Below are 13701 nucleotides of genomic sequence, written 5' to 3' on the forward strand. Positions count from 1 at the left end.
TCTGTATTAATGTGATTCTCATGATCTGTTACTGTGGTGGTGGAAGCTCTGTAGGTGACCCATTCCCAAATGGAAAACATGAATTGCTGAGAATGTTCTAAGCGATGGAGGTGCATTAATTATATGGACAGAATGGAAAACTCAATTTTATTGAACCTTACTTGAGGCCAGAAGTTTGAACCAGAGGCTGATAGGATGATTTTCTGGGAACAAGCGAACACGCAAGATTATTGCAGCAGTTGTAAATATTAGTTAAAATTTAATTGTGAAAGGATACTCAGGTGGTTTCAGATGTAGGGGCTAGACTGTTTTCCCTTAAGCTGTGTGTGGAGGCAGAGGTAGTTACTATAGTACTATTTTTATTTTTTTGTATGCCTTAGCTGTTTAATAATAAATATACTCAATTCAGGATTTGAAATGTGAGTCATTGTGAGTTTTTAATATATATTTACTCTTGAAATGATGGCTCTTGGACTGAGAAAACTAAGCCAACTCTAGCCCTTTCACTTTTGCTTCCTCTGCCCTTGGATTTACACCTGTCAACTACAGGAGGCAGGTCTTTTTCACCTTTCGCATAGCCTTTGCACTGGGGCCTTTGAACAACCGAATACCTGAGGTTTACTTAAATCCTGTGGGTCTTCTCCAGGAGCTTGTACTCCTGGTCTGGTTAATAGGGGGAATTTTTTTTGTATGTGCTCATGTGGCAGCAATGATTAAGGTTTGGGGTGGTATAATCTCACATTGATTTTGAGAACTCAGTTTCTTTAAAAAAAAATCATTTCTATCATAGCCATTGAGCTCAAAGTGTAAAGCAGAAGACTAATATTTCATAGATGAATATTTTCAAATGAACTTTTCTTTTGATGGGGGGGGGGTGGTGGCTGGGTAGTTATTATGATTTCTGTCCAGTTCAGTAATTTTAACATTTAATTATGTAACAAAAAACTTTTTCCAAAGAGCAGAGAAAGCACATAATAACATTTCTTATGTAGCAGAGAAGCTCATTTAAAAATTGACTTTGTGTCTCTAAAGTGGTATAGCTTTGAAATAAATGCATCCACTGTAGTTTAAAAAGTATTATCTGTTTAGATATTTTTTTTTAATTCCACAGTTTTAATATTTGAGAATATCTTCCATTCCACTTTCTAGTTAAGATTTTGATGTGTGTGTGTGTGTGTGTATACAAGTATATATATATGTGTGTGTGTGTATATATATATGTATATATATATATATATATATATATATATATACACACATATATATATATAATGGGGGGTGTGGATAGCATTTTGAGGTTGATATTCACTGATTGGTTTTCACAGGCTATGTGTGAATCATGTTACTTAATGTTAATTCAGTAATTACATAGATGGATATGTATGCTTTTATTTTGAAAGTTGGGTTTTGGGCTCATCCTGTGTGGTATTCTTTTTTTAGAGGGAGAGAGAGAGCGAGCACAAGCAGGGGAGAGGGGCAGAGGGAAAGAAAGAGAGAGAGAGAGAGAGAAAGAATGAGAATCAGAACTTGATCTCATGACCTTGGGATCACGATCTGAGCCAAAACCAAGAGTTGCATGCTCAACCAACTGAGCCACCCAGGTGCCCCCATCCCACGTGGTATTCTTAACTCAGGCTGCACATCAGAACCACCTTCTAGATTCTGATTCAGTCCTGTGGGGTGGGGACTGGGCATCTGGAGTTTTAGCAAGCCCCTTTGATGAATGGAGAAAGAAGGCAGGTTGAAGACTTTTGGAACTAAAGTGAAAATGGTGTGTGCATTTCAGAGGAGCAAGGAGAACTGTAGTCAAATGTTGAAGATTCTTTCTCTACTTCCCTTTGAACATTTAAAAAAGGCAATGGATTCTTGTATTGGATATTTTTTCTTTTGCTTTGTATTTTGAAGAGTTTGGGTTATATTGAGCAAAGGTAAAACCATGGAGAGTGGGGAAGGAGAGTGATGAAATTTGGTACATTTCTTCTCCTGGCCCATTAGACCAGAAGATCATACCAAAATATTCAGCAGCAAAATACTTCTTATTGAGTTCCTTGGTCTTCAGCTCATTGTACTTAACCTCTTCCTGCTGTAAGCCTATGCCATATCCTGAAGGCTTACATGGAGTCCTCTGATGAATTCACTGTAAAAACTTATTGTGTATATTTTCTAAGAAATTATTTCTAAGACAGGTATGTTTTTGACTCATGGTGGAGAAGAGATTCTCGTGTCTAATCCTGTATGCTGGTTTTCCTTTTTTTTTTCTTTTTAGTTAAGTTATAATTTATTCATACAGTGGAATAATTTGAAGTAAAAAATTCACCAGTTTTTTCTTTATTGATGTGGGATGATTTCTAAAAATGTGATATAAAGTATAAAACATAAACAATATTTTGCTAGTTTACTTATATTCTTTAAGGTTGGAGACAATATTACACATGTATTTCCCTCCCTGTTTTTGTAATTTTATTTTTAAAATTTACTTATTTTTTTAAAGTTTATTTATTTTTGAGAGAGAGAGAGAGAGAGAGAGAGAGAGCACGAGCAAGGGAGGGGCAGAGAGGGGGAGAAAATCCCAAGCAGGCTCTGCACTGTCATTGCAGAGCCTGACACAGGGCTTGAGCTAACGAGCCATGAGATCATGACTTGAGCCAAAATCAAGAGTTGAACACTTAACTGACTGAGCCACCCAGGCACCCCTGTTTTTGTAATTTTCTTTTTTTAAAAAAAAATTTTTTTTTCAACATTTATTTATTTTTGGGACAGAGAGAGACAGAGCATGAACGGGGGAGGGGCAGAGAGAGAGGGAGACACAGAATCAGAAACAGGCTCCAGGCTCTGAGCCATCAGCCCAGAGCCTGACGTGGGGCTCGAACTCACGGACCGCGAGATCGTGACCTGGCTGAAGTCGGACGCTTAACCGACTGCGCCACCCAGGCGCCCCTGTTTTTGTAATTTTCAATAGGTGGCATCTAATACTTATATTTAATATAACTAGACTTCTTTTGATATAAAGTAATTTGCCTATCATTCTTTTAAAATGAGTGCATTTTAAAAAATGAATAATTGTTTCTATGTCAAAGATGAATTAACAGTGAAGTGACTTTTGGACCAATTAGGAGTTAAGTGATTTTTGGGCCACTCTAGCAAGTTCCTTTGACAATCCATAAATATACCCCAGAGGTCTTGACATGTCCTCATATTCATTTAACTAAACCAACGCAAACCCAAACTCCCGCTTTCTTATAGACCTTGAGTTATGTCTTTGAGCTCTAATCTTTAACCTCTTTGAAGATATAGGAAGAGATTTTAATTTCTTCATTGATTAAGCTTCAGGTGGTTCAAAATATGTAATTCCTGTTATATATGTCACTGTGTGGAATTTGACATCATGTGTCAGAATTTAAGGGGACCTGTTCCTGGGGACATTTTTAAGATTGAGGTTTAAAAAGGGAGCACCTGGTAGGGCATAAACAGGATGATAATTTCTATCTGAATAGAGACTTTTGTGTAGAGGTTGGCCATGTGGGAGGTATGGGGAAGTTTCAACGAACTACTTAGGAAGGAGGCTTCTCAGAGTTATTTGAAACAGACCACAAAATAAAACCAACAAAATCTACTCCCAAACAAATAGACTTAAAAACAAAATTTGGTTTTAAGTTGTAACCGATTCATTTTTCAATTGTTATATTGCCAGTTTTAAGATCTATTGTCTTTTTAAAATTGAGATATAATTGACATTATATTAGTTTCAAATGTAGTGTAATGATTTTTATTTGTATATGTTTTGAAATGATCACCACAGTAAGTGTAGTTAACACCATTAGCATAGATAGTTACAAATTATATTTTTTGAGATGAGAACTTTTAAGATTTACTCTCTTAGCAACTGTTGAATGTATAATACAGTATCATTTAACTGTAGTCACTGTGCTGTACATTACACCCCCATGATTTATTTATTTTATAATTGGAAATTTGTACCTTTTGACCTCCTGCATCTATTTCACCCATCCCCCATCCCCATCTCTAGCAACCAGCCATCAATTCCCTGTATCTTTGAGCTTCATGGTGGTGGTGGTGATGATGGTGTTTTAGATTCCACATATAACAGGGATCGTATGGTATTTGTCTTTCTCTGTCTGACTTATTTCACTTAGCATAATGCCCTTTGTGAAGGCCCATCCATGTTGTTGCAAATGGCAGGATTTCTTTCTTTATTATGGTTGAATAATTATTGTATGTATACATCACATTTTTTTTTTTTTTTTAATCCATTCATCCATTGAAGGACATTCAGGTTGTTCCCATGTCTTGGCTGTTGTAGATAATGCTGCAATGAACATAGGGCTGCGTATATCTTTTTAAGTTAGTGTTTTTTTTTCTCTGGATAAATACAGAGAAGTGGAGTTTCTAGATCTTATGGTAGTTCTATTTTTAGTTCTGTTTTTTGAGCAGCCTCCATATTTTCCATAGTGGCTGTACCAATTTCCATTCTTGCCAATAGTGCACCAAGATTTTGTTTTTTCTTCACTTTCTTGCCAACCTTTTTTTTTTTTTTCTGGTCTTCTGTTTTTAAATGTTTATTTTGAGAGAGAGCATTGGTGGAGAGGCAGAGAGAGAGGGAGAGAGCAAATCCCAAGCAGGCTCTGTGCTGACAGTGGGGGAAGAGGGAGAGCCCAGTGCGGGCTCAAACCCATGAACCATGAGATCATGACCCAAGTCAAAATCAAGAATTGGGACACCCAACCAACCAAGCCACCAGGTGCCCCATTTTTCTTGTCTTTTTTTGATAGTAACTATTCTAAGAGGTATTAAGTGATAACTCCTTGTGGGTTTGATTTACATTTCCTCAGTGATTAATTTGCATTTCCTCAGTGATTAATGATATTAAGCACCTTTTTATCTGCCCGTTGGCCATTTGTACGTCTTCTTTTGAAAAATACCTATTCAGATCCTCTGCCCGTTTTTAAATCCGATTTTTTTTTTTTTGCTATTGAATTGTATTAGTTCTTTATATATTTTGAATATTAACCTGTTGGAGGAAGGCATTGAGAGGGTGTGACCACTAACTGACTTGCAAGCTGGACCTGGGCAATCAGAGGCTCCTCACCCCCTCCCATGTCCTTGGAATGTACGTTGTGCCCACTGTTCCTGCCCTAGGAACTACTTCTGCTGTTTCTTTGGACTCTCCTTGCCACCCAGGCAACCCTGCATGTATGTTTAAATGAAACATTTAGGGATGTCTGCCACCATCTTACCTTTTTAGCAGCCCCCCCCCCCCCCCCCCAATAGGCTGTGAAGGAGGCGTATGGTTCCATGTGAGTACTGCCCACAGCCCTTTTCCTGACTTTGTGATGTAGCTTGCTTTGTTTTCTGTGCTTGGTTGTTTTACCCCTCCTAAGCTGCCAGTTTGGAGACCTCCATTCTTCAAACAGCATAAATGCCACAAGGCATTCTACTCTTTGATCACTGAGCCAGAATCAATCTCTCCCTCTTGTTCAGTTTCTATTTCTATTTTTGGCTGTTCTTGCTTGTGTATGGGCCATGCTCCCCTAATCTGACTTTCTGATGCCAGCCTTCAGCTTAGTCTCCACATGCAGCAAGTGCACAATGAAGGCTTACTATATATGCTAATGGTTAAAAAAAAATCAGACTTGCTTATATACATACTTTATTCACTCAGCAAATGTCTCTTGTTCCGACATTAGTGCTAGGTGATGGGCCCAGAGGTGAGCAAGACACATGTCTGTTCTTAAGGTGCTCCCAGGCTAGTTGGGAGGAGAGAAATAAATAGAAATCCTGTACAAGAAACAGGGCAATGCACACAAGGCCACAGGAACATGGAAGGAGGAAGGAGAAACTCTTGTCTTGGTGAGAATGAGGGTAGGGTTGGTGGTAGCACCTTAACGGGGGAATTTGAAGCATGCCTTGAAGGATGCTCAGGAGGTAGGCATGTGGACAGTGAGGGAAGGACATGGCAGGTTGATGGAAAAGAGCAATGCATTTTGAGTCTGTTGCTGGTAGATGAGTATGGCTGGGGCCTTGTGGATGGTGGGATAGGTCGGGGCCAGATTTTGAAAGCTTTTCTGAAGCAGGCTAAAGATTTGATCATTTCACTGCAGGGAGCCACCACAGGAGTTTTAGTGGGTTAATGATGGGCTTAGTACTATTTTTCAGAAAGATAACTTGGTTGGCAGTGTGAAAGGTAAATTTAGTAAGGGAGCAGAGTTGGGGGGAGGCAGGGAGTGGGGAAGGGTTATGAAAATAATTGAGGGTAGAGATTATGGGGGCCTGAACCAAAGCGGTACAAGTGGAGACGGAGTAGGGAAAGGATTTGAAAGATGGTTAGCAGTTAGTAACAACATATATGAAGCTGCCATGTAAACCTCACTTTCACAGGATCGGTTTTATGTTTTTCAATTGGCTGCATAGGTTTTTTCAAATCGTGTTTAATTCGGGTTCTCAGCACTTTTAATTATTAGTTCTTCCTCATAATTAATTTTGAGTTCCAAATCATAGTTCTGATTTATTTTGCCTAAGGACATAGTTCTTTTTTTTAAAAATTTATTTATTTTGAGAAGAGAGAGAGAGAGAGAGAGAGAGAGAGAGAGTGTGCTCATGCACGTGTGCAAGTGGGAGGGGCAGAAGGAGAGGGAGACAGAGAATCCCAAGCAGGCTTCTGTTGTCAGCAAGCAGCCTGACTCAGGGCTTGATCCCACTACCTGTGAGATCATGACCTGAGCCGAGATCAAGAGTCAGACGCTTAACTGACTGAGCCACCCAGGTGCCCCCAGAATTAATTTTCTTAACTTGCTTCATTTCTACATTTTAAAGGTAGCTTTAATTACTCATCAATTACATTGACTACTGCTATTTTTCTAAAGTGTTATCTCTTGGTCAGTTCGTTTCAGTAACTTTGAATTGAGTTGTTTCAATAGCATTTGTACTTTTTCTTTTCTTTTTTTAATGTTTATTTATTTTGAGAGAGAAAGAGAGAGACAGAGGGTGAGTGGGGGAGGGGCAGAGAGAGAGAGAGAGAGAGAGAGAGAGAGAGAGAGAGAGAGATAGAGAGAAAGACACAGAATCTGAAGAGGCTCCAGGCTCTGAGCTGTCAGCGCAGAGCCCAACATGGGGCTTGAACTCACAGACCGCGAGATCATGACCTGAGCTGAAGTTGGATGCTTAACTGACTGAGCCACCCAGGCACCCCTGTACTTTTTCCTTTAAGTATGTTTTGAAAGAAAAGTCTTGCTTCAGGAAAAAATTAGATTAATTAAAATGTGAAGAAAGAGAAAGTTTGTTCATGTTTATTTAGTATAATATAAAAGTTCTTTGAAATGGTAACAAAATAAAGGTAATATTAATCTCATCTTAAGTGGAGATAATAGTCCTGGACAGCTAAAAGAAAATCTGTATGTGAAAGGAGTCTGGGAAACTATTTCAGAGGAACTTTGATTGAAGAACAGAATGTTTCATGTGACTGTGTGAAGATAATGTCATACTATATTACTAATTTCAGCTCCAACAGATAGGCTAGAGTAAATGCAAATTAAAAATAAATTAAGAACAGATGTTGAGAAATACCTTTCATTTAGGGAATAATTAAATAGTGGAAAGGTCATTGGAGTTTAGTCAATAAAGCTGGGATGCTTAGAAATCATAATTACTCAAGTAACAGATGCTTTTCTTAATATGATGCTTTGCTGTGGAGGTTTGGGTAATAGGAGAAAGAAAAGGCTGTTATTGTATTGTTTTTCTTTTGAGTTCCATCTTGCAAATGCTTATATTCAGTAGGCTAACTTTAAATTCTGGTGTGTAACCTGTTATCTCAGAATGGTGGTTCCCTTGACCTTTAAGACAAAATAAAAGGTCTCATTTGAAAACTATGCATTGTTGGGTTGGGCATTGGTGGTGTCTAAGGTTTTGATTTGGCCAGTTTAATTGTCACTTTTGGTTGTGAATCTAGGCTTTCTTTAAGATTCAGTTCCATCTGGGGCCCCTGGCTGGCTCAGTCAGTTAAGCAGCTGACTTTGGCTCAGGTCATGATCTCACAGTCTGTGGGTTCAAGCCCCATGTTGGGCTCTGTGCTGACAGCTCAGAGCCTTGAGCCTGCTTTGGATTCCATGTCTCCCTCTCTCTCTGCCCCTAACCCACTCGCATTCTGTCTCTGTCTCACTCAAAAATAAATAATAAAAAACTTTAAAAATTAAAAAAAAAAAGATTCAGCTCTATCTTATGTTGTGGAGATTGTTAGGGAAGAACTTATTTGAGTCTGTATCTACATTTATCTACTTTATCCAGTCTATCTATAAAAGACATTGTTTTTTTAAACTTACTTTTATTAATTTTTTATTTTAAAGATTTTACTTTTTTTAAAGTTTATTTATTTATTTATTTAGAGAGAAAGAGAGTGTGCACACGAGAGGGGTAGGGGCAGAGAGAGAGGCGGGGTCTGGGCTGAGTGCACTGCCAGTCAGACTGACGAAGGGCTGGAACCCAGGAACTGTGAGATCTTGACTTGAGCTGAAACCTAGAATCTAACACTTAACCCGACTGAGCCACCCAGGCACCCCAATTTCCTGAGATTTTTGGCTGACCCTAGAATGAGCATCTGGAGAAAGAATTAAAACAAAAAAAATTTTTTTTAATGTTTATTTATTTTTGAGAGAGAGAGAGAGAGAGAAAGAGAGAGGGAGAACCAGTGGGGGGAGTGGCAGAGAGAGAGGGAGACACAGAATCCAAATCAGGCTCCAGGCTCCAAGGTGTCAGCACAGAGCCTGATGCGAGGCTGGAACCCACAAGCTTCGAGATCGTGACCTGAGCCGAAGTCGGATGCCTAACCGACTGAACCACCCAGGTGCCCCTGGAGAAAGAATTTAAGAGATGGTAGATTAGGACAGTGGAAGATGAGGAGTTAAGAAGTAGTTTTTGATTTTTATTATTTTTAGCAGATACAGGTACTTGTATCAGCTGACCTGGTTGGCTTATGGAGGAAGTGGGAGGGGTTATCAAGAAATGCTTGTAATGGATGCAATTTTTTTTACAAATGTGCCTCTGCACATTTTCTGGGCAAAAGTGTCCACAGTTTTTATCACATTATTAAAGGAGGCCTATGACCCACCAACAAGTTGAGTCTTGTTAGGGCTGTGTCTTGTAAGGGGTTTCTTTTTTTTTTTTTTTTTTTTAATTTTATTTATTTTGAGAGAGAGCATGCATGAGTGAGCGATGAGGGGGGGTGTGGAGGGAGGGAGGGAGAGAGAGAGAGAGAGAGAGAGAGAGAGAATCCCAAGCAGGCTTCATGCTGTCAGCACAGAGCCTGACGTGGGGCTCAATCCCACAGACTGTGAGATCATGACCTGAGCAGAGATCAGATGCTGAACCAACTGAGCCACGCAGGTGCCCCTCATTCTTTTTTTGCTGGAAATGAAATGGGCAGTTGATACTCTGGCATGAGATTAAGATCCACACTATTGATACAACTTAGATCCTGGACGTTAGGTTATAGCTCCTGTTGTCTCAGAGCCATTTGAGGCAAAGGACCTCATTGCTAGAATTAGGATGAGTAGACACAAAGTTTGAAGGGCAAAATTTCCGATAATATTTGACCCAGTTTTGCATATAATGAATTTTTATTTGTTGATGAATCTTTCTCTTTTGTTGCTAAAAGTGGCAAATAATCAGACGTAAATTACTAATTAACAGTCTGGTTCAGATTTTTTTTTTTTTAATTAATGGAACTTATGCTTCATCAAGCTCAGGTGGAGTGGGTATCACAATGCTTTAGTTTTTCTCACATCAAAGGTAATTTCTTTTTTCAAAACTGTTGTTATATTTGTCACCTGAAAACAGGCCAGTCTCTTTCATACTCATGGAGTAAAAGTAGTAGTAGTTCTCATTGGAGGACTCTGCTCCCTGATTGCTCCTCCTTTTACATCCGGATCAGACCCCCTGCCCCCACCTTAAACCTCATGTCATCAGATTGCATCACCAGCAAGACCTCATCGTTGAGATGCCACTCGGTTCCCCCATCGTAACCTCTTACTTCTGGGTGACTTCAGCTCCTGGGTCACTGTCTCTAAAAGTTACTCTTGTTTAGTGATTTCAGGATGATCCTTCCAACAGTTGTCTCTCGGTTTTGAACTTCCCTTTCTTGCGAGCCTGTCTTCTGCTGCGGCGGTAATATCTTGGCAAAACCATATCATCAGTTATGACTGCAGCCCCTCCACAATCTGCATTTTAATTGTCATGCTTACTGCCCACCGCGTCTTCTACTTCTGGCTCACTTCCTCTTGTATCACCGTTCCAGCCATCTCTGATGCAGTGGGATCTCTAACCCACTGCTCCTGCCACCCTTAGGCTGTTGCTCATCCCTTCGTGTCCCCTCTCTGCTCTCACTGAGATTCCGTGGTCAATCACAATAACTCCTTTGCTTTCATTGTCTTTCCTGTTTCATCGCAGTTGTGTCAGACTCCACCCCTGGCTAAATCTGACTCTTCACCTACTTTGTACCAGCCCCTGCAGAGGAACAAGGCTGGAGAAAAACAACCCTAATGCTTTACTTCAGTGAAATTCATGTTCACATGAGAGACCTTAAGGCTGCCTGACAATCTCCCTTCCGCTGTTCTACATTATTATTTCATACGTCTTCTCTTTCCGGAAACATTCACCCCTTCCTCCCCATCCTGATGCTTAGCTGATGACTTTGCCTATTCTTGTCCTAAGAAAATTGAAGTAAACTGAAGAGGAATCCCCAGGGTCCAACACCACATCTGCCTCCAACCGGCACTTTCTCAAGGCCACCCCAACCATGCATCCTCTTGCTTGCTCAAGGACCTCTCCCTTCTCTCCTCTGCATCTGTACTATTCCCTCTCTAGTGGGTCCTTTCCAACAGCATAGAAAGTATTATTTTTCCTCTCCTAAAATAACTGTGCCCTTGATCCCACCTCTCTCTCCAGCTACCACCGTATTTTTCTGTTGCCCTTTTTGAAAGACTTCCTCAAGAGTTTTATATGCCCACGGTTGCAATTCCTCTCCACTCATTCTCTCTTAAAGCCACTTTAAATAGGCATAAAACTATTCAACTAAAAGTGCCCTTAGAGTTGCTACAGAGTCCCCTATTGCTAAATGAAGGGGTCAGTTTCCAGTTTTTACTCTCTCTGTCAGTAGCATCAACACAAAGTTGATCATTCCGCCCTCCATGAAACACTTTCTTCACTTGGCTTCGAGGATGCCCCACACTCTCCTGGTGTCCCTCTTGTTATTCTTTGCTGATTCTTCTTCCTAACGTTGGAGGGCATAGTACTTGGACTTCCTCTTTGTCCCTCTTGCTCCCTTTGTCATCTCCCATTTTTTGGTTTGAAACACCATCTGAATCCTGGACTCATATTGCTAGCTCTGACCCAGTGATCTCCTGCTGACTCCTGCTGAACTGCATATTTCCTTTTTTTTTTTTTTTTTAATGTTTATTTCTTTCTTTTTGAGAGAGAGAGAGAGGGAGAGAGTTCAGGGGAGGGGCAAAGAAAGAGGGAGACAGAGAATCCCAAGCAGGCTCTGTGCTGTCAGCACAGAGCCTGATGCAGAGCTCCATTTCATGAAACTTGAGATCATGACCTGAGCTGAAATCAAGAGCCAGATGCTTAACCAACTCAGCCCCCCAGGTGCCCCTGGACTGCATACTCTGTTTCCTTTTGTACACTAGACATCTCCACATGCTTGTTCAAATCTGAACTCCTGATCTCCCTGTAAGGCAAACCTGATGCCACACTCCTGCCTATCCTTCTTAAAGGCAGTCTGATTCTTCCAGTTGTTCAGGTTGAACATTTTGGGGGCATCCTTGTAGTCTTTTCTTTTTCTTATAACCACATCCAATCTGTTTATCCAGAATCTAGTTGCATTTTATCATCTCCACAGTTATCGCTTTGGTGTAGGCCACCATTATTCTTGCCTCAATTTCTGCAGTCCCCTCTTTACTGGTCTCCCTGCTTTTCCCTTTGTCCCATGAAGGCTGGTCTCAGCCAGCAGCAGAGTGAGGCTCTTAAAAACTGAAGTAGATTCGTATCACCCTGGGTTCACAATTCTGCAGTGACCTCCCATTTTACTTAACAATAAAAGCTAAAGAGGGGCGCCTGGGTGGCTCAGTCGGTTAAGCGTTGGACTTGGGCTCAGGTCATGATCTCACGGTTTGTGAGTTCGAGCTGCATGTCGGGTTCTGTGCTGACAGCTTGGAGCCTGGAGCCTGCTTCAGATTCTATGTCTCTCTCTCTCCTCTCTACCCCACTCATACTCTGTCTCTCTCTCAAGAATAAATAAACATTAAAATTTTTTTTTAAAACCTAAAGACCTTACAGTGACCTCCAGGGTCCTGGGTGATCCTGCCCAACTTCGCCTCCCCTTACCCTTTTGCTCCTTGTTCACAGGTGAAGGTCTCTCAGTTCAGGACCTTTGCCTTGGTGGCCCCTGCCTGGAGCACTCGTTCCTCAGGTGACCATATGGGGGACTCCCTCCTCTCCAGGACCTACCAGACCACCAGTGAAAACTGCAAAGTCTCCCTTCTTCACTCTTTACTCTGCACCATTTTCCCTGGCTTTATTCTGTTCCATGGCACTTATCAGCCACCAGCATGCTTGACAGTTTACTGGTTGGCATGCTGATGTCTCTCAAACAGAATGTGAGCTCCAGAGGACATGGTTGTCTGGGTTGAATCACTAGTATCCAGAAACGTACTTGGCACATAGCATATGCCCAATAAATAGATGTTGAGTGACTAAACAAATTGTGCTTTTTATTGCTTTCAACAAATGTGTAATCCCTGAGACACATATCATTTTGATCTTTATTGTACTGATTGATTAGCAAGCCTGTGACTGTTTCCCAAATGCTGATTGGCAGACCACTTGATGTTTTCAACAGTCGGGAAATGAGAAGACTAGGCCAATGTCATGGAGATGTGTGTCACTGCTGGGCTGTCAGCTGCACTTTCTTTTCCAAGTTTGCTCTTTATTCTGAGAATATGTTAATTTTTTATTTGGCATGAAAATACCCATTTAATGAAATGATGGTGATAGTTTTTCTAGGAGATGAATTCTGGCAGTAGGAAGCTTTCTTTAGGTTAAGCATGCCGAAAGGGCCCCAGAATTGGGTTCTCGAAAGTAACTGGGCTAATATTTTGCTTTGTTAACTGATTCGCATCCTCCCCTTTCTCCTCCCTCCCCTCCCCCATCTCCTTCCCTCCCTGCCTCCTTTTCTTCCTTCCTCACTTTCCTTTTTTCCTTTCTAGTAAGAAAGTCCTTCTGGAAACAAGTCTTAGATGGAGGCTCATTTTAGGAATGTGACAGTGCGTTGCTATTCTCTTTAATCAGGGCGGACAGGCAGGGTGTAGCTTTCTATAAAGCAGGGTTTGGGGGATGGGACTGGCAGGTAGATCACCCCAAGCCCCTGAGGGTTCTTCATGGGTTTGGAACATAATTTAAAATTACTGCTTTAGTTGATGGGCGCCTGACTGGCTCAGGCGGTGGAGCATGCGACTCTGGATCTCGGGGTTGTAAGTTCGAGCCCCACATTGGTTGTAAAGATTACTTAAAAATAAAATCTTAAAAAAAATAAATAAAATCACTACTTTAGTTAATAAATTCTAGGGGACTTGCATGCCCTATTAATAAGAAAGGTCTTACCTTAGTCTCAGAGAGGAGTTAGGTTTTGTTTTG

Source organism: Puma concolor, chromosome B2, assembly GCF_028749965.1.
Source record: "Puma concolor isolate L17-30 chromosome B2, mPumCon1.1.hap2, whole genome shotgun sequence".
Lineage (NCBI taxonomy): Eukaryota > Metazoa > Chordata > Mammalia > Carnivora > Felidae > Puma > Puma concolor.